This window comes from Dermacentor silvarum, chromosome 10, assembly GCF_013339745.2.
Source record: "Dermacentor silvarum isolate Dsil-2018 chromosome 10, BIME_Dsil_1.4, whole genome shotgun sequence".
Lineage (NCBI taxonomy): Eukaryota > Metazoa > Arthropoda > Arachnida > Ixodida > Ixodidae > Dermacentor > Dermacentor silvarum.
The window spans coordinates 81258976-81286619 of record NC_051163.1 but is presented as its reverse complement, the minus strand read 5'-3'; the positions used below and the strand labels follow the sequence as shown (position 1 = coordinate 81286619).

At 47.7% G+C, this 27644-nt stretch overlaps 1 protein-coding gene and 1 long non-coding RNA gene across 2 annotated transcripts in view; both read right to left on the bottom strand.

Moving 5' to 3' along the window:
• LOC119431664 (uncharacterized) overlaps nt 1–27644 on the bottom strand; it is a 512426-nt gene that overhangs the window by 206537 nt on the left and 278245 nt on the right. The gene's annotated exons all lie outside the window — the stretch shown is intronic.
• LOC125940941 (uncharacterized) overlaps nt 9288–27644 on the bottom strand; it is a 55664-nt gene continuing 37307 nt past the window's right edge. Inside the window, exons 2-4 of the long non-coding RNA XR_007464097.1 lie at nt 18363–18525; nt 12388–12664; nt 9288–9519 (exon numbers count right to left, since the gene is read on the bottom strand). This is a non-coding gene — a long non-coding RNA (uncharacterized LOC125940941). The remainder of the gene's footprint in view (nt 9520–12387; nt 12665–18362; nt 18526–27644) is intronic.

Below are 27644 nucleotides of genomic sequence, written 5' to 3'. Positions count from 1 at the left end.
GAGAGTCTCAGCATGATGTCTTGTGTTGATAGATTTGCTATAAAGCCTATCATGGTGTGCGCGAAGTAACCGCTGTCATTGCGCATTGCCTAAGCAGGAGGTGAGAATTATGGGCCTGAAGTTCTGCAAGTCAAGCTTCTTTCCATGGTTTCGGGATGAAGACGATTTTCGCATGCCTCCTGGATGAGCGGAGTTTCCCTCTTTTCCAACATTTGTTCAAGTATTTAGTAACTGATTTGATCTAGGCATCTTCCAAATTTCTTAGGATTTATTTGTAATCCCGTCCGCGCCTGGAGCCGAGAAGGTCCGGAGTCTGAGGCGCAGCTCGCACTTTAGACTCTTGGATCTCGTCGTCCAGTTTGTGGTTTGGGGGTCCCAAGTAGCTCAGCATAGAGACTTTGTTTTATGTCTCTACGTATCTCTGTCTGAGTTCCTCGACGAGTTCTTTATCTGTGAATGCATGGTTATTCACTAATCTAGTGATGTTCTTACTGTGCGCTGTTTTGCTGTTCTCCGGATCCAGCATGTGTCTGAGGAGGTGCCACGTATACTTTAGTCCAAGTTTGCCGCTCATTTGGTCGCAGATTCGGCCCCATTGTTGCCTGGCAAGCTGTTGTGCATAATATTCTGTCTCTTTGGATAGCTTGGCAATTTTAACGCGCTGTGGCCGATTCAGTTTCAGCGTTTGTGGTGCCTCTGAGAATGCGATGGATTTGGCTTCTGTTTTAACATCATTGATGAAACCTTTGACACATTCATCTAGGTTGCTTATCTCATTCCGTGCCATTTGATCTGAGTTGTCTGAATTTCTCCCAGTACGTAATTTGGACCGGTTTCCTGCCTCTACCTTTGACGTTTTTGGCAGTTAAAGTAGTTGCCACTATGTAGTGGTCACTACGTAGCTTGATTCTGGTGTTCTGCCACGTCACTTGCCTTATATACTTTGTGAGCGTCAGGTCAGGAGATGTGTCAACCTGTGTGCTCTGCCAATTCTAGTAGGGATCACTGGGTGTGTGTGTGTAGCGTAAGGTGCGCATCCTGGATGTAATTACAGAGGTGTGCGCTCCTCTTGTTATTGGCTCTTTATCCCCAGGCTATGTTTCCTGCATTAAAGTCCCCCACTATGACTATTTGATTATGTTTAGAAATACTGAGTGTCCTATCTATTGCTTCTATAAGTAGGGTATTCTCCCTTTGGGTTGCTGTATATACGTTAAGTATGCATGTGGCGGGTATGCCTACTGTTTGTGGAATTAGTTCTGCTAAGAGGCAGTCCAAGTCAGACATTTCTAAGTCATGTTCCATGGCCGTTGGATTTCTCTGGGCTAAAGTGGCGATTTGTTATTTCTCTGAAATTTTGTTCTTTCCGCAGCTTAACACTGCCAGGTGTTCCCTCAAGAAAATAATGTCGAGAGCTTTTTCCTTACGATTTTTTATGTGCAACCGCAGGTTACCTTGTTTTTTTCTGTAGCTTCTACTGTTCCATTACCAGATTGTTATGTATTAATGCAGACCCGCCATGTTGAAGTACATGGGGGTATCTGGACGCTGCCTATCACCTAAGTGGTTGCACCTTGCTCAAAGGTGGATATAAAGCTAGCTAAGGCTGCTGCTTGGTCGCTTTGTCGGTACTCAAGTGCTTCGATTCTGCTGCCAAATTGTGAGGCAAAATGCGAGAAATTTTTTGCTCCAGCATCGATTTAATTTCATTCGTAGTCTTTTTCAGTACGCAGAGGTCGATTTGTTGCGGGGGGGTTCGCGAAGAGGCGAAGAGGCTGCGAATGCAGTGGTTGTGCTAGCTATTTCTATTGGAGGTGTTTTCGTGGAGGAGTGTTGAATTATAGAGCTATTCGTTTGCTCTCTCTGCTCAGTTTGTTAATTTCAACCTGCAGTTGAGTGACTATGGAGGTTAGGTGTGCATTTTGTTTTTCGATGTGTTGTATTCTTTCCTCATCTGGTTTGGACCGGGAGGTAGGTTCACTGAGAACTGAGATCTTTTTCCCCTCTGTCTGCTCGTGCGTTTCAAGATATGTCTCTATATATGAACACATACGAACTCGCCCGACTGGCTATATATTGTTGCAAGACGTTTCGCCAGCACAAGTACTGCAGCTTAGAGCGTACCGTGGCCTGCTGTGCAACGCCTTCAAGCGAACATCGCAAATTATGGCTAAGTCGTACCAGTGGAGAGCTGTCCGTCCCAGCAGTGATCGTGACCCGGCTTATGGCCGAATTCGCGCCGAGCACTGCGGCTCGCACGCAGGCAGTCCGCTTGCCGGACTCTCCATTCATGCGTCATGAACTGCGCCTTGGATGCAAGGCTGACTGCTGCGCAGTCTTCCTCGAACCATCAAGTGCTATCTTCACCGGAGCCTCATCCGACAAGGCATGGACTAAGCTATGTCGTTTCCTCTCGCTACCTCACCCTCCTGCGAACGGTCTTCTTCTGACCTCCTAGCCGCTATGCCATAAGACACTCTGAACTGTTTATTTCGCGTGCTTTCATGTGAATGGCAGTCCTCGCTTATTATAAATTGATAAATGTGTGCGTTGTCGTGTATGTACCCTAATATATTTTGTATGCGTCTGCTTGTCCTGTACGATAAATATGGTGACGTTTTCTTATGAATCGCCTACATTACTTTAGTCTTTTTTCTTTTCGCGCGGAAAGCCCAACAGGCGCGATGAAAGTCCCGTAATTCGATCTGTACACTGTCTTTACATTCCAGTTGTTTTAAATTATCGTTGTGAGGAGTTGCCCACATATATTGAATTTGTTTTACCTGTCTTCAAATCTCACGTTATCGTTCTCACAACCTTTTTGTTCAGTTGGAGCATGTTATGTTAATTTTATTATTTGTCAGTTCTATTTGCAAAGGTGTTGCCTAAATGCGTTCATGAGAGTGGCTTGTTGGGCTAGTTGGTACATGGTTATACTTGGAATGCCAGCAAACTTGGAAGTAGAAAAAATCGAGAAGACATAGACAAAGTGACAGGAAGGTGGCTGGACTAACAACTGAACTTCATACATGAAAACAACGTCCCCCAAGTCCGCACTGAACATGCGCAAGGCACAATATAACATAAATACGGTCATCATCTAAACTATACACGTCTACACTGATCAAGAAATAAAATCTCTTTCTTGGTAAGGAACACAGATGGCGCGCTTACACACTTCTCGGGACCTAGTTTATAGATTTGATAGGCTTCAATCAGCTCTCTTTCCTGCTGAGTCTTAGCCTTCCCCAAGATTGATACTTCACTGAAGATGGGATTACAACCGCACTCCTTACAATGTAGCGGAAGATTACCTCCTGTGCCTGTAGGTATCAGATTCGCATGCTCACGCATCCGATCATTCACACAGCGACCGGTTTGTCCTATGTAATCTCTACCACATTTCAAAGGAATACTGTACACACATGTGTCGCACGTGCGGTGCTTCGCGACATGCTTGGTATTGCACGTACTCTTTCGCGAACTGTGCTGCGAGACCTTCATGCACAGTTTTGAAAGCTTACAAGGCGCGGAACAAACCAATCTGACGTCGTTTCTTGCCGCAACCTTTTTCAATCTGTGTGAAATGCCATGTATATACGGCATAACCACCAAGTTCTTTTTTATTTTGTCTCGTACTTCGCGATCCCCTCTGTTTTTCATTTTCAAACACTTGTGCACAGATTCAGCCACTGCAGTGATCAAAGTCCTTGGATAGCCTGCCACTAACAGTCTCCTCTCTTGCTGGGAGGCACTGTCTTGCATTAAATGCGTACAACTCTTTTCCACCGCATTCGACAAGCACAAAAAGGTTATGCCACGCTTGATCAGTTTCGAGTGAGCGGATTGATACGGTAGCAACGTCTTTTTAGTTCTAGGACTATAAGCCCAGCAAATGTGACCTTGAGTATGAAAGGTTAGAGTCAAATCTAAAAACCTGATGGAATTTTCTTGTGGTGCTTCGTGGGTGAAGCTAAGATGTCGAGAGCAGTGCTCAAAAACTGATAGGATGCTGCAAACGATGTCAGTGAGACAATCACTTCGTCCTAAATGCGCAGAAGTCTATATATCACGTAAGCAAAAAAGAAAAATAATTGTAGGAATGAAAAATCCGTGGCAATTGAGCGGTAAATGCGAGATAAGCGCTTCTGAAAAGGGTAACAGCTCACACAGACGGGGGCAGAGCAAAGAAAAAGACAGGACACAGCGCTACTAGCTAGTGGCGCTTAGCGCTGTGCCCTAGCCCACCAAGCCATCCTCGCGAGATAAATGTGTGACGTCGCTCTTCTCTGAGGAGCGACGTAAACTGCGTTCACCACACTGCAAAGTGTTGTTCAGGAGGTCACTCGATAGACGTCCTGCTTCTTCGAGCAGCGAAGTGCAAATAACGGTGATATATATATATATATATATATATATATATATATATATACAAAGATTTGTCATCCGCTGACGAAGCGCAAAAAAGAATGAAAAATGAAAAGAATACAAAATACGGCCTCAGATCTCCATGAAAAAAAAAAAAAATGTGTACACATACAAGATCTCAGCTGTCCCGTCCCCTCTCTATCTCTACCACGTGACAGGCTTCCCACGGTTGACACACGCGCACACACTTTATTTCCACTTTGTCCCTCCTAATGCGAACGCATTAAATAAATTCAGCCTGGCAGCCTTGGCACCACGCGACTATTCGGCAGCAATCAACGCGTCATTTCTCTGATACACGGAGTCTCTGTAAAAGCCGTTCCTGTGACCTGTGCGGTTTAAAGGCAGCGGCTCGCGAAGCGTGGCGTCGCGTGCCAAGCCGCGGTCGCACGCGCCGCGGCGGCACCGCAGGGTTTCCCGTTCTTCCCCCCCCCCCTACGCGTGGTTCAGTGCACCCTCAGTCCCGCTTGCATCGAGCGCACTCGGGATTGTTTGAAGCCACCTTTATCTTCGCGTCGCCCTTTATCACGGTTGGCGCGGGCGTACGTGGTACACGCGAAAGTATCCGTGCCTGAGGACAATAGGCTTAGGCGGGTGGGTGGGTGGGTGGCCCGAAACGGTCGCGGCCGTAGCGTGCTGGGACGAGAGTGCGATTGATTCATATAATAAAGCGCCTGCACCCTCCTTTCCTGCCGAATGAGACGCTGCTGGCACAGTACACTTTCCGGCTTTGGGCAGCGTGAGAAACATATGCTGCGCGCTGTGTACATATGCTCCGCGGGCCTGTGGGAAACAACATTAAGCGGCCCTATTTTTCGTGGCACCAGCCACGCGTGTCAGAGTATCTTTCCTTTATCTGGTGCCTTTCGTTTAAAGCTCCCTGGGAGCGAGACCCTCCGATAAGCTTGTGGGAAACAGTGCGGAAAGCGGTGATGAATTTCTGCGCCGGTGGCAGTCTGGAAAGCCTGAGGACTGAAATATTTGTCGTGTTGTAATAGGTTAGGAATATGCGCTGTCTTCGCTTAGACAGAACTCAGTTTTTTCGGGAAGTATTGTGCCCGCTTGTGACTTGCTTCTTCTTGCTCTCGAGGAAGTACGTACCATCACCGTTGTGCTCTTAATTGACTCCCAAGCATGCTTTTTAGACACTTCGCTGGAACTGTTATCGATGTCGTCTGGGAAGAATAGATTTGAGCACTAGTTAATACTGAGTTACATAGTCAGAGCCGGGTATATGTATTTAAACTTCCTCCAATCTATTTTACTTGGAATTATGAACCGAAGGATGTTTCTGGCACCCGCTTTGAAGCGGAACTGGTGATAGGTGCCACTAAATTTCTTTTCACATTTCTACAGCGTCCATTACAGCCCCTTATAATGCGCCGCTACTGTCGAAAAGAATTGAATCCACAAATAACGTTTATGGAATCAGTCAAATTCGCAGAATACGCAGTGTTTCTTACTGTGTTCCGTTTCCTATAGGCGCTACCAGTATTCCAGCTCTCTCACTAAAGCACGTAATGCGTTCCCCGTTAGCATTTCCCCTAATTTCCTTAAACCTTAATGAGCGCTTACAGTATGCTCTCTTTTACCTCTTGTTGAATAATGAAGCCCGCTAGTAAAAACATTTCCCTTTTTCTGAATCGTTCGCATCAACAAATTTGAACCTAGTTCTCACACTGGATCTTCCCTCACCTGCTTTCGAAGAGCAGTACACTAATATATAATCTCGAAACATCATCTTTATCCTTCCATTATATACATTAGATGTTGAACACTGAACCTTTATTTCTTTCTTTAGTTAGTTAGGATGAAGTGTCGTAACTGACTCGTATCCATTTTGCACACCCATCACTACGTCTTTGTGAGCACCCAAGTATCAGTGGTGCACTGCAGAACAGTTTGAGAACTTAGCTTAATTTTTCAATTTTGTTGTTCGTGTGTTCCATATAAGCAAGCTTTTCGCCTATGCAGTGACTTAAAATACCTTAAAATACCATATACATTCTTACGTCCTCCATGTTTCTGTGTCCAAAACCAATCTCCCTGTAGAGTGTCATTGTTCAAATTATGGCAGAAGCCATCTCAGATGAATGTGGAGGTTAGTGTGATAGGCATTCAATTAGTGTAGCGACACATCGCATTGCCCCCCCCCCCCCCCCCCCCTTCCCGAAGCGCATCATATACGCGTATGATGAGGCCTCCATGCAGTCGGGCACCTCTGTTGCGCATCGATGATGTTTATTGGCATCCCCTTTGAAACAGGGCCCTGACAAATTTTCACGTAGTCTATTTGATTTATTCGCGTTTTACTATATATATCGTCATCTAAACTTTTGCCTATCTTATCTCGATCATAGCTTTCGTATTTAGACCCTTTATCGTTACACTGTACCGTTACCTGCGATTGCAATGACTCCCGCTCTGTCAATCTCCTCCCTAATTTTTTTCCCACCAATACCCTAATCGCGTCTTATCTACACTGCTGACCAGTTAATCTTTCCATCTTCTTTGAATCCAAAGCTTCTGGATGGTGAACACTCCGTATACGGGTCTCGCTGGGTGAATATCTTGGCATTCCATTGCAATGTGCCTAGTCGTTTTCGGGCTTTTGTTGCTTTCAGCACACACATGCATCATCCTGTGGCGCATATTTGCTGACATATGCTCTAGTCCTTAGGAAGCCAGCTCGAGCCTCAAATAACAAGGCACCCTCCTTTGCGCTATCATACATAATTCCCCTCCTGATTTCTTTCTTGCTCTTTTTGTAAATCTGCATGGACTCTTTTGTTTCCATCTTTCGCATCCAATTTACCGTCTGTGTTTCACTCACTCGATATTTTATGAGTCCTGGTTGTCTACACTTTCAATTACCCTGTATTTGGTTGCCAGCTTTCTTGACCTCATTGTCCATTCTGTGTCTCCGCTTTTTAGGAACTGACATTTCTGCACTTTCGCTGGCCATTTATTTTGATCCATGTTCATTAGTGTTCCATCAAAATTTTGCTCTGGCTTCGAAAGTGGCCCAACCCATGTCACGTTACACCGCCTCATTTGTGGTTTTACCGTGGGCCTCTAAAGGCAGTCGGCCCACCTATCTCTGGTTAATCTCCGACCCCGTCAAGATCTTTGATTTAAAGCGTACAATGGTATTTCCGAGCGCTACCGTTGGCACACTCACACTTATCCAAATTCCTCGCACCACCTCGTATTTGTTGTAGCCTCAAAGAGCTCAATGCTTCGTGATTATTCCCTTCCGCTTCCTTTTCAGTTTTAGAATGCCTTTGTGGATGTTGAGTGGGTTTTTTTCTGCCTTTATGTATATATCGAAGTGTTTCTATTGCTTTACTATGGGTAAGACTTCCTGTTAAATCGATAACATGTCATTACTCGTCTCTTCCTTAAAGATCATAATTTAAAAATTTTCTGTGCTCAATTTAACGCCCAGATTTCTCGCTGCGTTGCCATACATATTCACAAGTGTCTATAGATCTCTTGCGCTGTCCACTAGTAGTACTATGTCTTCTGCATACGTCACCACAGGGACCTTCTGTGGCACCCTTTAATTTGCCCATTACGTACGTGAGATAAATGAAACCCTAATTCAGTGTTGTCCAGTCGTTTTTCTATGGCCATAAAATAAAGCGTGAATAACAATGGAGACAAACGAAACCCTTGCTTCAGTTCTTAGAGAATTTCCACAACTTTATTGCATTTTCGGCCTTCCCGTACAATTTGTACTCGGTTGTCCCAAAATGTATCCTTCAACAGCTCCGCAAAATCGTCTATGCCTTTGTGCTTGAGAATATCCTAAAGCAATTTCCTGTCTACGTTCTCGCAAGCTTACTTAATATCTAGAAGTGCTATCCACAAATGTCTATTCTCAGCTAATGAAATCTCTATGCACTGTGTTAATACAAAGATATTATCCCCAAATCGTCTGCCTGGTCTGAAACCTCTCGACACGCTGTGCTATCTAGCGGTGGCGCCGCGAAGTCGGTGCGTAGTGCGTGTCGGTATACATCGAAGGTACAGAACGCGGGTTAGACTCCACTCAGGATCGCAGAAATATTAGTTTTCTTTACCATTGAACAGAGGCATACCCAATCGCACAAACCCTATGACCCAAGGAAGACGTTTTCCTTCTGCAGTGGACATAAAACAGGATCTTCAAAATCAGTCTGGATTGTCTTCATATCTCTTCGAACCATTACCCTATTTTCCATGTCTCTTCGTACTTCCGTTTACTGACCCGTAACGTTTGTTGTGTCAGACTGGCTGCGTTTTCGATGCCTTGCACTTTGTCTGCTGGTGCTTTTCTCACATCTCACACTTTTCCTATATCGCCACTTCCTGGAGGCATCCTAATCACTGTCTCTTATAAATTCATTTCGCTGTGTACGCGACAAACTGAACACTCGGATAGTTAACAGCCACGAAACATTGTTTCCTCAAACCAAATTGATATCCTACAACCACACCACGTCTCCACAAACGTGTACCACGAGCTTAGTATCTTTCAGACTAATGTTAACCGCATACATTATTGCAGGCAGACATCGCTTACTATTTTTAACCTATTTACTACGACACGGTCATCCTTTTTTTTTCACGATGCGCTATGGTATTTGTCGAACTCATAGCAGGTAAAATATTGATTGCTCTTAAATAAGTCATCATCATCATCATCATCAGCCTATATTTTATGTCCACTGCAGGACGAAGGCCTCTCCCTGCGATCTCCAATTACCCCTGTCTCTATAAATAGTAATAAGTAATGTAAATGTTATTTAACATTGTTTTACACTGTAACCTGCCCCAGCGAGTTTGGCCATGTAACACGGTGACCCATTCTTAAACGCGCTGAGCGCTCAAGCAGCTTTCAAAACACCTTACTTGCCGATAGCACGTCACTACCGGAAGCAGCAGTCAGCTGATAGAGTAGAAGGCGCGGTGGAAACCAGGTGACCCGGCCACGTATTCGGGCCAAGATCACCGCTCCTTTCACGACTAGAGCTGAGGCCCGCCACGCTTCGACCGGCCGTCCAGACCTTGCGTATACACCGGCTGTCGTTTTCATCCCGGGTCGTTCTACACGCAACAAACAACATAAGCAAAAAAGAGTGCCAAGATCACAAGATGAACTGCGGCGGAAGGCAGGATAGGAACAGCAACGTGACAGTAAACAAGCTACCATTCTCTCTTCCGGTCCACAGCCCGTCGCGTTCAACAAATTCCTTCGCCTGGGGCTGGCGTAGGAACGGTCCCTTAGCCTAAACTGTCGTTGCCGCTCCCCGTCAAAGCGTACATTGCGCGTAGCAAACTATGCGTATTCGCACCCGTCTGTGTGAGGGCGCCATTGTGAGTGGCGAAGGCGCGTCCATGGGTGGCACGATGAGCGGTGCGTCTTCTGGGTCCCCTTCTTGATGGGGCTCGCACTAGAGGCCCTGCCACGCGACCTAAATTCCAAGGCGGATCTCCCGAATATCCCCTGTTCCTAGCCCCAATGTGTGCCGTGAGAAGCGGCACACGTTCTACTGAGGGGAAGCCGTATGCCTGCGCCCGTCTCCGGCGCCAGGTGTTACGCACCCAGCGCCCTTGAGTTTGTTACCCGCTTTCCTGCAACAGACAGTGAAAAGAAATACGTAAGGTTAGCAACAACAACGGCTCAGGCGAGGCGTATGCCACATGGTGTAACGGAAGGTTAGCTTCAGTCCGGGTCGGCAACGAATGTACATAATTGCGAAAAAATGTAAAAGAGCCTCTTAAACACAACCTGAAAAACTGAACACATCAGTTTTAGCTGTCCTGAGTGCGCCAGCTCATTAATCTTTGGCTTGCGGTCTCAATCATGGGACTTGTATTTAACCCGGCCGGTGATCTCTGTTATGAGGTTTGGTCAGTAGACAATGTTGCCCATTCTCTTTGAAACACCGAATTGTGACACAGAGGATGTGGACCTCTGATGCTGTGTCACGCGCAAATAACGCCCCTGCTGGTGTTGTGGGAGAAGATACAACCCAAAAGGGTGTAAAAATTTTCTTACTCTGTACTATACATTTCATTCTGGGGTTTTACGCGCCCAATCACGCCGAATTTAAGTACTCCGGAATAATTTTGACCTCCTAGGGTTCTTTAACATTCACAGAATGTATGGTACAGGGACGTATTTGGATTTATCCCCCGTAAAAATGCAGCCGCCATGGCCGGGATTAGATCCAGTGATATGATGCTTCGCAGTGCAACGCCATATCCGCTCAACCACCACGGTGGGTACTGTATACTCTTGTGTTATCTATTTGCTGCCTTTATTAGCTATTTCTTCTGATACGTAACCTGTGAGTTTGTTATAGTTTAGACTTTGGAATACCGTTTTCGTCCGGCGTTATATTTCTTCCGGGCGCTGGCAAATCTCTGCATAATTAAGCGAAGTTGTCGCTGTAACTTTGCTGAAAGCGTCAGAGATAACAAATTTACAGATTATAAAGTAGCTTAAGCATCTTGCTTCACGCGTCTATCAAGATGGTTCATCACTCTGCCTGTAAATGAAAATTTCAGCTTTGTTGCTCGCCATGCCTTGCCCCAAACAAACTGCTGTTCGAGCAGCGTTTAGTATATGTTGAGTTAGGACTTGTAATAAATGCAGTGAAAGTACCACAATATCTGGGACGGTTGGTAGCCTTGCACTACATTGTAAAAGCCATCGCCACTTCAACGGTCATGTTTTCATAATTTTTTACTTACCATTGGCGTCATTACGATAAGGGGTTTCTTTCGCCATGAACAACGAGAGAAGGAGAGAGTCACGAATACCACATGAACAGAAAATTGATCTTTATAAGAATGCGATTTGATTGCTGCCATGTGAAGTACGTCGTGGTGAAAGCCTTACAAAATGTCAGCCGTCATTTTAATGGTGAAATGCTTGGAAATAGAGCTATCATGATATTTACCGTCATTTATCGCAGCATTTGTTTTCAGCGTAGAGACATTTACTGTGATATTAGGCTAGTAGCACCGTGGTTAAGCGCGTCACGCTCCTCAGCTTACTCTTGGGCTGGAGAACCGTAGCTAGTTCGGCGAGTCAGTGCAATTGCATACTTACCTACAGCACAAGCGAAACCGACTAGAGACTAAAGAAAGACGACAGTGTTCGTGTCCTGGCATACTTTCTTAGTGTCTAGTCTGTTTCGTTCGCTCTGTGGGTAACGATCCTCCTGGGCTGGCATAAAGTTCTCTGATCAAACCCTGCAGTCTGGGCCCTCCGATTTGGCAGCCCAACCACAGTTGAAGCGAACGTTTTCTTTCCACTGTCCGAGACTTGCCGACAGTCAACGGACGCATAGCCACACACGGGACAAATCCACCCCTCAAGCTGCCGCAAAGTCATTAGACTAAAAATAGAAAAATGCAAGGAACATTTGAGGAAACATCGGATGTATGTTGGGTGAGCCTCTCAGAAAAAAAAGTTGTAAACGTCATAAACGGCCTTTACTGATTGCGTCTTTCTTTTCATTTACCATAGGGGACATATGACTGTTTCCATTACTCTGCAATAATTATGCTTTGTTTTTTTCCCCCTTGTTAATGTTTATGACATCCCAGGAATTTACTTCTCACATAGGAAGTACTTTAGGGTAGTTATAAAAATATTTGGTCGAAACACGAGGAGGGAAAAAGGGAGAGAAAGACACGGGGGATTAACAAGTGTAAGTACTGGCACACTACGCTTTGCTTGGGAAAGGGGTAATGGATAAAGAGGTGACAGAGGGAATAAAAAATAGTGAGAAAAAAAATGCACACAATGACGCTATGCAACGCGTTACGACTTTCAAAGTCAGCCACACATTTAAGGCCTGTAGTTCCGAAACCGGTATGGGCTAGTGCCCTAGAATTTTTTCTCCGATGTCCTAGAATTCGCGAGTACTTTTCTTGCCGCACTGTAAGGGGGACAGTCACAGAATAGGTGCTTGACCGTCTTCTCGCAGCCGCAGTTGTCGCAGGCTGAGCTGCCGGCCATTCCAATGCGGAAGGAATAGGTGTTCGGAAATGCCACGCCGAGCCACATGCGGCTCCGAAGCGTTGCTTCCGCTCGTGGTATCCAAGGAGGAACACGGAATGGCAGACGTGGATCCATTCTGTATAGACGTGCGCTGTTAAATTGACTCGTGTTCCACACAGTCTGTGTGGGCTCGCGTGCGAGTGAGCGAAGTCTTGCGGCGTCATCTGGATGCACCTGGAAACACGAAATTGCTCTAAATCTACCCTACATGCATACTCTCTACACTAATCGGGGTCATTTCGCATTGTCACTATAGTACGACCGCACACATCTCTTTTTCTTCGTACAAGGTTTCGCTCAAAATAAATCAAGAAGCGCTGTATATATGATATTGTCACCTGTAGTAGTGGGCATAGGGCAAGCGCAGAGGCGCAAGAAGAAAGAAGTGCGCGTGCTAACCGCCCCGCTCGGTAGCTGCCTCTCGCTGCAGTTTTCGCCAGAGCCCCAGCCGCTCCCAATAAACGTCGTCAGCCCCTTTTGAAGACCCGTGGCAAAGTGGTGGAGGTGCTGGGTATTTCTCACTCATGCCACAGACTCCTCCTGGGAGCAGAAGCACCAGCCCTGTGTTAGTCCATACTCCCGTCCATCGGACCAGCCGCAGGATCCGGGGACTGCCCCCTGAAGACACCGTAGTGCTTCAGACTACCTCAACCGGTATAGAACGTGCAATGACGAACCGGTATACACTTCAGAACCCGGCTGGCGCCGAAGTCGTTCCATGGCGACATCTTCGAAGACGTCGAAGACTGGATGACCGACTTCGAGCGCGTCGCCGAATACAACGAATGGGACGACGCGACTAAACGTAGGAATGTCTACTTTTGCCTCGAGGACGGCGCGCGTACATGGCTTCAAAACCGTGAGGAGCAACTGACGTCGTGGCGCGAGTTCCGCCGTCATCTACTGGACACTTACGCCAGTCCTGATCGCCGCGAACGAGCCGAACGAGCAATTCAGGTCCGCGTCCAGCTTCCCAACGAAAGCGTTACCGCGTTCGTTGAAGATATGACGCGCCTCTTCAGACGAGCAGACCCTGGAATGACCGAGGACAAGAAGTTGCGTCACCTGATGCGAGGGGTGAAGGAGCAGCTCTTCGCTGGTCTGGTGCGCAATCCTCCGCAGACTGTCGCCGAATTTCTATCCGAGGCGGTCAGTATGGAGAAGACGCTTCAGCAGCGCTCTAACTTTTACGAGCGGCAAGTGAACGCGACTACGGACATGTCCACGGCCATCGGAAGCCACAATGACAACCTTCGAGACCTCATCCGCACCGTTGTGCGCGAAGAGATACTGAAGGTTTACGGCACCCCACAAGCCACGGTGAGCTCCATTGCGAGTGTAATAAGAGATGAAGTGCACCAAGCGCTCCGGTCCACCGTTCCTTTTTCTAACACCGCGCCTGCACCTTCTGTACACCACCGTGCGACCTACGCAGAAGTCTTGCGACAGCCTGCTTCGTCCCCGCCGCTGTTTGTTCAAGCCGCTCATCCGGTTGCACTCCCACCAGCCCAACCGGTGCCATACATCGAGGAACGACGCACGCCTCCACCGTTTCCCCATGCCGCTTCTCCGGTTGTGCTTCCGCAAGAGCTACCAGTGCATTACGCCGATGATCGACGCATGCCCCCTCGGAAGTCAGAGGTTTGGCGCACTCCGGATCGCCGTCCTCTGTGTTTCCACTGTGGTGAGGCAGATCATTTGTACCGCCAGTGCCCATACCGACGCCTCGGGTTGCGGGGCTTTTCTGCCTATTCGCCGCCACCCCGACTGGGCCAACGACCTCGGGACATTGAGGATTATCTGGCTCAGCAACGCATGCCACCGCCTACCGGGCGGCAGTCACGCTCGCCGTCGCCAAGGCGATTTTCACCATCGCCCCAGCGGTATTCGAGCGGACGGTCGCCAAGTCCCCGCCGGGAAAACTAACTACAGCGACCTTCGGGGGCGAGGCCGCTGGCAGTCGACGCGCTGAAGACCTCCGATCGACGCGAGTAAACAAGGGTACCGGTGCGCCATCAACTGAACGGAATGAGCGGCTTTCGCTCGACATACCGGTGGTGATCGACGGTTACGCGGTTAGCGCTTTAGTGGACACCGGAGCGGACTATTCTATATTAAGCGGGAAGATGGCGACGTTTCTGAAGAAAGTAATTACACCTTGGCATGGCTCGCAGATTCGTACGGCTGGCGGTCACGTCGTTACTCCACTGGGAACCTGCACGACAAGAGTTCGGATTCGAGGATCGACATTCGTGGCGAGTTGCCTTGTCCTACGCGAATGCTCCCGCGACGTCATTCTCGGAGTTGACTTCCTGCAGGAATACGGCGCTGTTATTGACTTACGGGGCGGTGTAGTCACCTTCTCAGCCGACCAAGCAATCGACGCAAACGACGACAATCGACGTGATGACGCGCTACGTGTTTCCGCCGAAAGTGTTACGCTTCCTCCACGAGCCAGTGTTCTAGTCGAAGTGATCTGCGGTGGAATGCGCGAAGGTGGAGTGGTCGCAGAAAGTAACTTAGCGCATCTACTGACACAAGGTGTTTGTGCGGCCAGGAATGTGCTACAGCTTCGTGATGGCCGATCTAAGTTGCTAGTCACCAACTTTAGTAATGAGCATCGACACCTCTTCCGCGGTACTTCGATAGCGTTTGCCGAAGAAGTGGAACACGTAGCTGAATGTTTTGCCCCTGAACCAGTGAGGCTGGCTGACAAGTCACTGGGCACCGTCGACATTAATCCCGAGTTATCTAACGACAAACAGGCAGCACTGCACGAGCTCTTGCTTGAATTCAGGGCATGCTTCGCAAGCTCGTCTAAGGTACGCCAGACTTCGGTTACAAGGCACCGGATCATCACATGCGACGACGCACGCCCGATACACCAGCAGCCTTACCGCGTGTCGGCAAAGGAACGCGCGGCGATTCGTACGCAAGTACAAGAGATGCTTGAAGATGGCGTGATCGAACCTTCCAACAGCTCATGGTCGTCTCCGGTCGTTCTTGTCAAAAAGAAAGACGGAACGCTACGCTTTTGCGTCGACTACCGGAAGCTCAACAACGTAACTAAAAAGGACGTGTACCCACTGCCACGTATCGACGACTCGTTAGATAGACTGCGGCGTGCCCAGTACTTTTCGTCACTCGATTTGAAAAGTGGATACTGGCAGATCGAGGTAGATGAACGAGACCGCGAGAAAACTGCCTTTGTGACTCCCGACGGCCTTTACGAATTTCGAGTGCTCCCTTTCGGTTTGTGTTCAGCCCCAGCAACTTTCCAGCGCATGATGGATACTGTCCTCGCTGGATTGAAGTGGCAGACTTGCCTTGTGTATCTTGACGACGTAGTTGTCTTTTCTGAAACATTTGAGCAACACCTTCATCGCCTGCGGCATGTGCTAGAAGCGCTCCGATCGGCTGACCTCACGCTTAAACCAGAGAAGTGCCACTTCGGTTATGAAGAGCTCAAGTTTCTCGGACACGTCGTAAGCGCCAAAGGAGTTCGACCCGATCCCGACAAGCTTGCCGCTGTAGCAGCTTTTCCTCTTCCTGCCGACAAGAAGGCCGTCCGACGCTTCCTGGGCTTGTGCGCGTATTATCGCCGCTTCATCGACAACTTCTCGAAGATTGCGGAACCCCTGACTCGCCTTACCAGGGATGACACGCCATTTGCCTGGACGAATGAGCAACAAGCGGCCTTCGCTGAACTACGCCAACGCATGCAGTCAGCACCCGTCCTGGCACATTTCGACGAAGAGGCTGACACCGAGGTGCATACTGACGCCAGCAACATCGGCCTTGGCGCAGTACTCGTCCAACGTCAAGGCGGCATTGAACGAGTAATAGCCTATGCTAGCCGCTCGCTGTCCCGTGCCGAGGCGAACTACACTACTACAGAAAAAGAGTGTCTCGCGGTCGTCTGGGCGATCACGAAGTTTCGCCCTTATCTCTACGGCCGTCCCTTCAAAGTGGTGACAGACCACCATGCTCTATGTTGGTTGGCGAACATACGCGATCCTTCAGGACGGCTGGCACGGTGGAGCTTGCGGCTACAGGAGTTCGACGTCACCATAGTTTATAAGTCTGGCCGCAAGCACGAAGACGCCGACACGTTGTCGCGTGCTCCCGCCGAATCTTTCAGTCGACAGTCAGAGGACGACGACGGCTTCCTGGGCGCCCTTACTACGTCGGAGTTGGTCAAATCGCAGCGTGACGACGCTGAAATTCGACCTCTCATCGACCACTTAGAGGGCCGTGATACAACCATACCACGCCATCTTCGTCGCGTCTTGACGTCCTTCTGTCTACGAGACAATGTGCTGTACAAGAAGAACGCCCGTCCGAATGATCGAGCCTACCTCCTAGTAGTTCCCAAAGACTTGCGGGACGATATTCTTTTCGCTTGCCACGACGAGCCTACATCTGGCCACCTCGGCTCCTCACGAACGCTTGCTAGAGTGCGCGAGATGTATTACTGGCCCGGACTTTCAGCAAGCGTCAAGCAGTATGTGAAAGGCTGCCGTGAATGTCAGCGACGAAAGTCACCACCCCTGAAGCCCGCCGGGTTATTGCAACCCATTGAACCACCTCATAAGCCATTCGACCAAGTCGGCTTGGACATTCTTGGGCCTTTTCCTCTGTCAACCGACGGCAACAAGTGGGTGATTGTCGCCACTGACTATTTAACCCGCTATGCCGAGACAGAGGCGCTCCCACGAGCCACGGCTTCTGAGGTAGCGCAGTTCTTCATGTGTCACATTGTATTGCGCCATGGTGCCCCAGCCACTGTTATCACAGATAGAGGAACGGCGTTCACGGCACAACTCACGGACGAAATTTTTCAACTAAGCAACACCAGGCATCGAAAGACGACCGCTTACCATCCGCAGTCCAACGGCCTTACGGAGAGATTAAACAAGACCATCACAGACATGATCTCTATGTACATCGACGTCCAGCACAAAACATGGGATCGTATCCTGCCTTATGTGACCTTCGCGTATAATACCGCCGTGCAAGAAACAACGCGCTTCACACCATTTCGCCTTGTCTACGGCCGCGAAGTACAGACGATGCTGGACGCTATGCTTCCGTGCCACGACGCCGAGAACCTAACTACTGACGCCGAAGAATTTGCTCAGCGCGCTGAGGAGGCTCGCCAGCTCGCGCGGCTGCACATCGGTGAGCAGCAACACGCAGATGCACGGCGCTATAACATCCGTCACCGGCAAGTGCGCTACAGTCCCGGCGACCAAGTGTTGGTGTGGACCCCTGTTCGCCGCCGTGGCCTTTGTGAAAAGTTGCTCAGCCGGTATTTTGGCCCGTACAAAGTGCTGCGCCGCATTAGTGACGTGAACTTCGAAGTCGTTCCTGACAGTGCGGCGCAACCACGGCGCCGACAACCACCTAGTTCTGACGTAGTTCACGTCGTACGCATGAAGCCTTACGTTGCGCGTTAGTGATTTTTACGCGCCCATTTGCACCTAATGCACTTACCTCTTCGTTTCTAGAGAGGTAGAGAATTGTTTCTAGCTACGCTGCTGTAGCTCTCGCTGTGTTCTGTGCGCGAGCATCTTCATTGAGCGTGTGTTTTTTTGTTGTTGTTGTTGTTGTTTTTTTCCTTTCCCACACCACTTCTTGAGCATCGAGCCGATGCTCTTTCCGAGGAAGGGGGGAAATGTCACCTGTAGTAGTGGGCATAGGGCAAGCGCAGAGGCGCAAGAAGAAAGAAGTGCGCGTGCTAACCGCCCCGCTCGGTAGCTGCCTCTCGCTGCAGTTTTCGCCAGAGCCCCAGCCGCTCCCAATAAACGTCGTCAGCCCCTTTGAAGACCCGTGGCAATATGGTGGACAGCTTTCATTGGGGTGAACTTACTTTTAAAGCGAAGCTTTCTTTCCTCTTCCCATCACTTCGAAGAGGCTGACTGCTGCTGTCTTGCCAGTAGACAACCACTTGGGTCAACTGCTATGTGCAACTTGGCATGTGCCAGTGGGTTTGTACGGAGTATTAGCCAATTCCCCAGAATGGGTCTGTGCCGCTGGGTATTTTCCCGAAAAGACAGCAGCACAAGAAGCAAGAAGGGAAAAATTCGGCATTAATGCTTTATTCACGTATTAGCATATCATTTGTGCCATGTCGCATAAACATTTCTGTCATATATTAGCGTTGCGTTGGCATAAAATTTATTTTAGCATTAGTGCAAATACAACTGAAAGTGTCACATAGCACCGATACCACCATAAAGTGTGGTTAGCCCAATATGTTTGTTTTAGCTTATCTAACGAACGAATTAACTTCGCTTTAATTACGTCATATCATAAGAAGCCACAAACAAGGACACCAGGGACAGCATAGGGAAAAAACTTATACTTAATATTAAGTACAAGTAATTACCCCTATGCTGTCATTGGTGCCTTTGTTGGTTTTTTATGACTAATAAAAATCGGGCCCCTCGGTTTCCTTTCTTCTCGTCTATAATTACGTGTATTTCGTTGAAATGTGGGACACACACTTCCAGCTGTGTTGATTTTTTGCGGTCCTAAAATTTTGGGTAATCATATATGTAGCCAACATTTATTTCTATGTTTGAGTATTGCAGCCTGCCATTATTATCAGTTTATTACTAAAAGCACATATGCAGTGTGGTTCCTCGACTCGATACATCAACCACAAGGATGATATTGCGTGGTTACCAGCACTCTCTAATTGCTATTTTTTTGCTGGTATGTCAAAATTTTTTTGAATTCCAGGAATTTTTGTTGATATATTAATAAAGGACAAACATTTAAAATTCGGGAAATTTTTTCACACGGTGTGCCTAATGCGTATGGCAGAAATTCATACCGCGCCATCGTCCAAATGTATCGAAATATCCCCTTCAGTTACAAATTATGATTTGACTGTCAATAAATGTATGAAATTTACATAATTTTATGCCAAGGTGCTGCAGACACCGTTAATAAAATAAAATCAAATATGTTTATTTTGCAGGAACAATACAAAGAGCATGTCAAGGTGGTATAATGACTCTTTCTTCATTTTATGTCGGGTCACCATAATTATAGAGTGATTAAGTATCTAATTATTGTGCGCTCAGTAACTCTACGTTTCTTCTTAAAAGAGAATTGCATCACTAGCGCGAATTACTTGCCTAAGTTATTTACTGGTTGCAAGCATTACTAAAAAGAAAAAAATATATATTCTTTCGGAATTGCTACAGCAACGTCCCACGTCACACCTCCCGTCCAATACTGCAGTGCCTTTCTCCAAAGCGATGCTCGGTAGCGATAGATTTCCTTCAGAAGTAAAATGAAGGTACTTGAGGTAAGCAGAATGTTCGATTTACCCTAAGCCTAATTTTTGTGGTCTGTTCCTTGCCGAAACTGCGCAGAAATGGCAAAAATAAATCTCGTATACAAATGTGTACACCGACCGTGACTGACGGGGATATATTAGTTATAACAGAGTTGTTTAAGGCCAGTGAAAGGGTTACGCGACTTCTTCGAAATCCCAGGTATGTGAAGGCGCACCTGTGGTCTGTGCAGTGGCCACGGTGGCACTTCAGAGATGATGGTAGCCAATTCTTTAAATTCCAATAATCAGTATTCCACTATTACTCAAATTCCAGTAACCATTGAACAAATATGTTTTTCTAGCGGCATCTGGCGGGGCGTCACTAAGAAAGCTATGACGAAGACAAAGCGAGCTATTGAATTACCCTCTATTAAGGATTGGGTGCATTGCATTTGATATTGTTTGAATGGCGCACGAATGCTTTCAGAGAAACCACTGCCGAGTTGCTTTCGTGTACAATGCTGTTCTCTGTTTCGCAATTCGTGCCCGTGTTTGTGTGTAGTAGAATGTTGAGCTTTGAAACACTTTGCGTTTACTTTAAATTGCTTGGAGCGGGATTTCACCCAGAGACAATCATCACGAACGTGTTGACCCCTGATCAATGTCTGCAACACTCTACGAGTAAGCGTTCCCTCGTTATCCTGACTGGAAATAGCTTGAAATACTGGAAACAAGCCAATTCTGTCGTTAAGTATGGTGATTTTGGTGATTAGCTTGTATGAGAAGAGTGCACTCCGATGTATGCAATGTATGCAGTACGGTATGAGAGGAAAAACTGGACTGGATCAAATTGCATAAAGATCAGTTTGGCGAATAGCTGAATTAAAGAGTTAAACATTCCAGAGTGACGCCGGTTGTATGCGAAGCACTGTAGCTTAAGTCTCCGGCAGCATTAATTTCGACCAGCGGTACTTCAGTCGCACAAATGTTCGGCACACAAGAGTTTGGCAGACAACTCCTATTGTAATTGACCGACAAACACAATTAATTAATTATTCGTCTGTCTGTTTGTTAGTGTGTTACCATGGGGACAAGCTGTCCAACAGGCTGTATTTTGAACTGATTGATTGACGAACTGTTCGTGTGTGTTTAAGGACCAGACAAAGAGGGAGGCAAAAGGGCGAACAGACGCTCAGATTAATCAACCGATTGAGTGATTGACTAATTTCTAATTTACGTGAACGTCAAACGTCTCAACGCCGCAGTAGAGGGTTTGGGATAAATTTTAATTCCCATGGGGAGTTCGTAATGTATGTCAGAATGCGGCGCAGGAATGTTTTTTGCATTCAGACCCCCGTTGGAACGGCCTCCACCTCTGTCGGGACTAGAAACCACAGCAACGGTGCGCCGCAGTTACACCACTGCAGTGACTGGTGGCGTTCGCATTGCAGCCTGCACGCTACAGGGTCTCCCGTCTGTCGATATTATGCGTGGCGAGTCCTCCATATGGCATTCGCCCAACTAGCGACGTGGTATAGTTATCGATCCGCGGTCGGCTTTCTCGGTTTGCTGTTGCGTTAAGGGTGCCGGAGGGCGGCTGGGGAAAAAAAAAAGGGCGCCTCATCGACGCACCTGGCTGTCAGGTGCGCATTCGCCGAGGGGCAGCCGTCGTCTTCGCAGGTGCAGCAACACGTGCACGCACGCGCACGCCGTCGATCGACTCGCGTCTCGCTCGCTGGCGGCTGCGCGGGAGCAGATTCGACACGCAGTTTCCCAGGCCTCCGCTGCCTATAGCATCGGCAGTCTTCCTCATACGTGTCTGCATAAACACACAACTCACGCAGGTGTACGACTCTCTGTTCTGTTCCATCGCGCTATAATTTGCCTGCGGAAGTGAGGCTGAGGCATTGCGTAAGCTGAAACTTGAGTTCTCCGGCTTTCAAGGTGAAGAGCACATCTGCCTGTTGCCCTTGTAAGCGACGCTTTGTTGTGAGAAATAAAGGACCGAAGTGATGTACTAGCCCGAAGCTTAACCCTCTCGGGCTGGTGGCGTCAGCTGACGCCACTACACGAAAACGCCACGCAGGATTCAAGAAACGAAACTAACGGGACATTCGACGCGGAGCTTGCACAGCCTGCAGGCAAATGCCGGACGGTCGGGTCTAACTGCTGCCAGAAATGCAGTGTTGTGGCGAAACGTCCAACCGAGAAAGTCAATATAGTAACAGTGACACTGCTAAGTTCCAGGTTTATGACATTGCTTTGTCATTGCCAAACATGTTTCCGCGAATGAATGTATACCAGAAACTAGAAAGGAAACTTGGCCGAGTTGGTGGGAATTCATGCTTAGGAAAATAAACCAGTTGTGAAAATTAGCAGAATTTCAGTTGGTAAATTTCATGTGTGAGTCAGCGCCAGTGTCGTGTTATTCTTTACCTGAGTGCTTGTACGTTTTGCGCTGTTATTTTCCTAAACAGGCATACCACAATCTTCTGGACCGATTGTTTCTGCGCTTTCCCGTGTTTGTTCATTCTTTCCGTCTGTCATCGATTTCTGCGCGGTTTTGCCGTCGAAAGCCCTGTTGAACACGCTATAGCCCAGCGTCAGGCGCTTCCGTAACGGTGACAGGCTCGAGTGCCCGGCGGTCGAGAGCAAAGTGAAGAGGAGGTGAGGGCTAGCACTAATAATGTTTCAGCAGGACCATGAGAGCATAAATAGAAGGCAGGAGCAGCTCCAGATCCGGATCGACTGGTGGTGTACATGGGAGGCGGCAGGTGCTCTTGGTTAGGCTTCTTCTCGGCTCCCCCACGTATGACAGCTGCGTATAGTCCGACCGTGGGAAGCGCACCACACTGCAGCAACGCCACACCGGGCTGCTCCAAGCCATCACAAGCAACACTTGAGGGGTAGGAGGTCGACTAATTGGGCAAGAGAGTGGGGAGCTAGTTATCAGGTGTTATAAAGCTCGAAGGATCTATTCTACATCGGAATTACAGGCACGCGTTCGCATCTTGAGTCGAAGTGCTACTGCTTTGAGCAGACAGTCGAACCAAAACTGAACTCGAAAAAAAAAAGTATTTTTACGCGAACCCAGTCCTATAAATTTTCTCTCGCGCGGGAGCCAAACCGAAAAGAATGAAAATTCAAAGAAACTATCAGAATATTGTTAACGTATGTTAATAGCTGATACAGACTGCTGAAATCCAATGGACACACTAGTAACGTTGTTTGATGACGGCGACCGGTGTAACGGGTAGAAAAACTCCAAAAAAGCTTATTTTTTTTTGAGATTTTCGTCCATGCGTTGCCTGAACCTTTAGTTCAACCATTCTACCTCATTGTTTAAATGCACGCGAGCTTCCTATCCTTTAGAAGTAACAGCACAGTTACGTAGCTTGTCCCATGGCCTGCCGCCTATTGGGGAGCTCTGGATTAATTTAGAACACTCCGGTTTCTTTAACGTCCACCTTATGCACGGTGCACGTGTGTTCTTGCATTGCATCCCTATCGGAATGCGGTCGCTGCAGCCGGAATCGAACCCGCGACCTCATATCATGCTAATGAGCTACAGTGGCGGGTGGCCGCACTGGTGAGTAGATTGAAGTGTGATAGAGCTTATATATTTCTTCTGGTGTACTGCTTCTGAGAAGTACACGACGATATTTCTTTCTTTTATTTGGTCATTCCTTACAACTCATGATGCACCGTGGAGCTTTTGTACAAAATAAATTTATACTGTTTTTCTGGAATTATTACTTTATGCACATGAGATGACAGACGGATTGAAGCCGGTTCGAACCGCTATTTCTTCTCTCCAGAGTAGCATCGAAAAGGAACCGTTTCGGCTGTGTTTAAACAAAAGCCGACACAGAAATAAAAATATTTGGTTTGATATTGGAATCTAAATTGAAAAAAAGCGCACAAGGGAGGAGGAATGTTTTATACTGGTGTCCCATGGATATTTCGAAGCCCTTCAAATCGACAGTCAATTGACTCAACGTTGAAGTAGGCGCAGCTACACAAGCAGTTTCTACGGTCTTGAGGTCACCGATCGAGTCAACGTAGTTGAAATGTGCCCGCGTTACACGAATTTTAGCATGCCGTAGGCCCGCATACATGTGCAAGTGTGCGCACTTCATACCTATTCATACAGAACGTCATATCATGACGTTCTGTAGAAGTCGAGTGTATATATTTACGGGGACTCTCTTCATAAACCACGGTGCAATCGTTGCTGTCAGTAAACTGTTCACTATTGCCTGCTGGCGATGTATTTTCCTGCTTGGAAGTTACCTAGAGATCCTTTGATGTTGGCGGGCTTGCAGGACAGGTAAAAAAAAGCAGCCAGCCCAGGTAGTTAGGGCTTCGAAGGCAGGGACAACACACATGTGGTTCAGGTTAACGGAGAAAAAACTAACTTTGCAGCCTGCAGTAATCGAATCCTGTATAAAGTACTCGTGCATGCAGTCCCATCAATGTACGGCATATTGAATCTTTAGACAAAATTCATAGATCAACGATAAACCGTCACTGATTGATAGAAACACGCGTGAATGTTCGTGCCCTCAGGTAGTGTCTCTTGTCATCACCACCCGTCAAAGTATTCCTCACCCGTTCTATTTGTTCGCTTCAACCAAGGGCAGGTGATAGAGGGACCTTCGTCAAGCTGATATTGTGGCTCCATGCCACGGTGTAAGATATATACTCTTACACCGTTCTCCACGCGCAAATAAAGTCTTTACAACAATACATATGAGTGTTTTTCAGTCTTTCTCATTTTTCACAGTTTCGGTTGCGGGCAACATCACTATGCTCATCAAAGCCCATGTCTTGGCGTACCAACTCCTGACGAAACTGCCTTTGTCCAGAAAGAATATTGGATACAAGGTCCACGTTTTCTGAGTCATATATAGCGGAGACGTAGTCGGTGTTCGATATCGTTGTTTATAACTTGTCGTTGTCGTTCGTAGCTACACCGTCATCATTGCCGTCTCTTGGCGAAGTGGCGTCCTCGTCGTTGTCGGCGCTCTCGCCGGTGTTCTTATCTAAAAAATTCATGAGCCATTCCACTCTGTGGAGGTGGATGACCAGCGAAGCTATTTAGCGCACGACACAGAGGTGACACAGAATTTTGAACAAAGGTACCAACATACTTATTGTCCTGACCGGTGGTCGTCGTGACGATAAGTTCGCACACGCATTCGCGTATCACCTCTGCTATAAATCTGTCCCCCTTAAGCAATGATTCATACCCCGTAAACGCGTCCTCACCATTATGACGACAGAAGAGAGGGAATTCTACGCTGGGAATGATGAGCGGTAACGCAGCCAGCTGCGGAAGAAGAGGACGACGACGAACGCCTGAGCAGTGGCACTCGCGCGGTTGCGCCGAGGGGCGCCAACCCTTTCCCCTTGGTCGCCTTATCAGGCGCACCCTACGTCACGCCCTACGTCAGACATCGACAGAGATCCATCGTTTGAGACACAGGTGGCCGTTAAACCGAGCTCCGACGCGAGCGTCGATATGCGTTTGCTTTTGCTCGTGGCTCTTTCACTCTCACTTTTCAGGGGATAGCTTCAGGGGGAGTTTTTCAGCGCGGACGCCGTAAAATCCTGGACCTTAGCCATATACAACTTCGTTGTAATTGACGCCGTCCTTGCCGTCCCTACTTCCATCGGGCAAGGTACCGGGCTGCTTGTGGAGGCACTTAATCCGCTCTGTGAGTGCAATAATGGTGGCTAGATGGGTGGGTTGGTACGTACTCTTAACATGATTTTCATGCGATAACATTATACAGGGCACTCAGGGCCTTCGCTGCTGATGTCGACGTCATAGAGTTTCCTACAATCACTAGAGGGAACTCTGGCGTTTTGATCGTTCAGCCACGAACATGGATTTGTCTGATCTTCGCGCTTGGGGCTTCTGACGTTTTTCTGGCTTCGTTTATTACGCTTTATTGGGGACTAAATTGGACTAAACTTCAAAAGAATTATACTTTTTTTAATGCAAAAGGTAATAAGAGTCTACAAGCACGTTAAGCGCTGCTGGTTACAGTGGTTCCTCTTGTCCATGCGTCCGTGGGGTTGTGGTTTCAATGTCAGGCTTCTGTGGTAGATCTACTGTGCTCGAATACTGCCATCGGGCAAGTTGAGTAATGTTTATTTTACTATTTATAACGCAGTACCTTCTTAAAAATCATCACTCTGCAAAGTCACGAAGGTGGGCCGTGGATTTGGACACCCTATATTCAAGGCGTCTTTTGGCCGATGCTGATATACTAACGAACAATGAGCCATGGCAAGGATTTTGAAGCCACAAAGACACGGAAAATCGGAGAACAAGTGTGGCGTTTGCCATAACGCAATGCACGCGTCAATTAAGCTGCAGTCGTGCTACTTTTACAGCGTAAGCTGTCATGGGTTCATTCCAATAGCCGTTTCGGTTGGCGATGTTGTGCGCCGTCGCCGCCGCTACTGTCCGTCGCAGCTATCGCCAGGCTCTTACCCACTTTGGGGGACTGGCCAAGAAATGGTTTGATTGTCTTGAAGAAAAAGAAGATTCAGGAGATGTGTAAAAAAATGCTCGAATGAAAAACAAGTATGGCATACCTGATTAGATCAAGCAGGCGAGGTGACTGTTTGTCACGGCCCCGTTTCAAAGGGGATGCCAATACATAATCACCATCATCATCAACAGCATCGTTTCGCGCCATGGGTCAAGGGATGTCACATGTGCGCCGCGTAGTCTCGATACCCGTGCCACCAGGCAACGTCGGGCTCAGCAGACCGCTGTGCGGAGAGCAGCACAAGCCGTAGCTCGCCGTCGACGCCGGGCAGACAGTTCAGATTGTTCTCGTGAAAACGAAGTAAAGAGACTTCGCCGTGAACACCCTCTAGGACGTGCTGTCTAAAATGGAGCTGAGCCGCTCCTCCAGCTTACGCTGTCACTGTGCTGGGTGTGCCGCGCAGGCCTGTGAATTTTGGGTGGAACGCCTGTCATTGGTATGTAATTTAGCCACTGTGATAGACATAAATTGATGATGCATCTGAAGTAGACGGAATTATTATATCGTAAGGTGATGAAAAATAGGCTAGGCAGCGTCACCTAATCAAGATTATAGGAGGGTCACATAAAACATTGGTGCAGCATGAGTATATCGACTCGTAATAGTTCATGGATAACCATGGCGAGTTCATAGATAACCAGAGAAACATGACTAGAATATCGGTAGATAATCAAGTGATACGACACGGTAATGTTATCGCATTCACTCAGCTGTAGCGAGACCTAGCAAGATTTATTCTTTCTCTTTTGAATGCATAACTAGATTCACGATATTAATAGAAAGTTCCGGTGCAGCGCTCTCGCGTGGCGGGCAACAGTGACCTTTCCCTCGTTCGCCTCCACACCCGGGCACTCCATCTTGCTTGGGCCAAGCAGTCGCGGACTCTTGACGGCGCGGAACGAACCCACAACCACAGGCAGTGACGCCAATAGCACCACCAAGCACGATTCCATCCTGCGTTAAAAACACTCCTCACGACCTCTGTGCGCATGCGCAAGTGCATCGAGCATTAATTCCTCTGAAAAGAAAAAAATATTATGCGTCCGTCTGCCGAGCTGCCAAGGCTGTGAACGATGGGCGGTGGTCTTTCCGTTCCCTAAGCAACAAAGCGGACACGATGTGAAAAAGAAAGCAACGCATGTTACGTGCAAGTTTCAAGACTGGTGTTGTCCTTGAGTGAAAAGACTGGGAAAAAATAAATGAAAAAGGCTAATGAAGGAGTGAAAACAAACTCAAAGAAGCTGCGGTCCAAAGCAAACGTACTAAAAAGCAATGATGAAAAAGGGAGGTTAGCGCT